The sequence below is a fragment of the Pyxicephalus adspersus genome, chromosome 6 (genome assembly GCF_032062135.1).
Source record: "Pyxicephalus adspersus chromosome 6, UCB_Pads_2.0, whole genome shotgun sequence".
Taxonomy (NCBI): Eukaryota; Metazoa; Chordata; class Amphibia; order Anura; family Pyxicephalidae; genus Pyxicephalus; species Pyxicephalus adspersus.
In genome coordinates this window covers 85,512,860-85,514,429 of record NC_092863.1, presented here as the reverse complement: position 1 = coordinate 85,514,429, position 1,570 = coordinate 85,512,860, and the positions used below count along the sequence as shown (strand labels likewise).

Here is a 1,570-nt window from a genome sequence, read left to right as displayed (position 1 = left end):
CAGACCACCACAGGCTCCTGACCATCTCAGACCACCACAGGCTCCTGACCATCTCAGACCACCACAGGCTCCTGACCATTTCAAGCCTCAGACCACCGCAAGTCTCAGGCTTTACCCTCCAACATGAAACTTCTGCAGTCCTTCTACATGAAACCATGAAATATTCAAAAATTCCCAGTTGTGTATCATCTGGCTTCCTTCACACTCCGCCACAGTGTTACTGCACCATTATCAACCTGCGTTGTGCTCCACAATTCATGGAACACACAATGTGGTGCCCTGCCATTCGGGTCCATTGGCATCAATATTTTGCACTGGGGGTGCCATTCAATAAAGCAGCACACAACAGACTGATGTGTTACTGTAGATTAAAAAAAAATTAAACACAACCAGAGAGACCACCAAGCTGGAGTTGAACTTTGATAAGATTCCACTGATGACATGTGCACTTCAAAGCCCAACCCAGCCAAACCTTTATTTTGTTTTGGATACAGAAGGGAAGTGATAAAACAAATGTCAGGTTTTTACTGCTGTCCAGCACTCTCCCCAGAAATTTTTTTAAGCTGGATGGGAAGAAGCTGTGGGTGTGGGTGGGTGGCAGTCTTTGTATTGTGACCCAACTCTTCAGTAATCACCCAGCCAGGTAGCTACTAAAATGTGCTGGGTGGTGCGCCCAGCTAAAAGGGGCTGGAGAGAACACTCAAGTATGTTTCCACATTTGGAAGATTTCCCTGCAAGTAATAGAAATGGAACAATGACTGCAACAAATCAACCTCTGTAGAAGTCTTCCGGTCTTGGTGACAACATCTCTGCTGTCACAAGAATAGGAAGTGGGGTGAAATCTATCCAATGGGATTATATGAACAGCAATTAACGTACACAGCAGACTTTACCTGTCCCAAGTCTATGCAAAACTAAAATCTGCTGAAAGTCATTAACTTCTGAATGCAAATCATTTGCAAGGAAGGAGAAAAAACAATAATGAAATGAGCTGCTGTGAGCACATTTATGTTCTGATATCCAGGGAAGGTGCCTGGTGTACTACAGAGTGCAGAGTAATATCACCGCAGTCTAAAGTCCTAATGATTCCTCTACGACATGCAATAAATGCAGATTACACATTACAGGTGGAGGGACAAGTCAGCCTTCATTCCACACCATCCCCATAATTCTTACCTGTCATGAACACCCCAATGAAGGGATCAGACAGGAACAAATAGAAATCTCCCCTGATTAATAAACAATGAAATCTCAGTGTCAGGCTAGACCGGTTCTCTTTAATCTTGTATTGGAGGGAAATAGTGACAATCTGATAGCACAGAGCCATGTAACCAGCACAATATATACCTCTGAGCCAGGTTAATACAAACTGGTGTCCCCAGACCTGGCAGCCAGCCAGAGACAGGACAGACATATTCAAATTAAGGAGAATCACTTCCTACATGTTATTACCGTGACACTGGTTGTACAGGTGACACCAGTCCTATGCCAGTCACATATATCAGGTGTCACCAGTCCTTTACCAGTCACATATATCAGGTGTCACCAGTCCTTTACCAGTCACATATAT

At 44.0% G+C, this 1,570-nt stretch overlaps 1 protein-coding gene across 3 annotated transcripts in view; it reads right to left on the bottom strand.

Moving 5' to 3' along the window:
* The window catches only part of MYO5B (myosin VB), a 138,132-nt gene that overhangs the window by 135,490 nt on the left and 1,072 nt on the right, over positions 1 to 1,570 (bottom strand). The window lies entirely within an intron of this gene.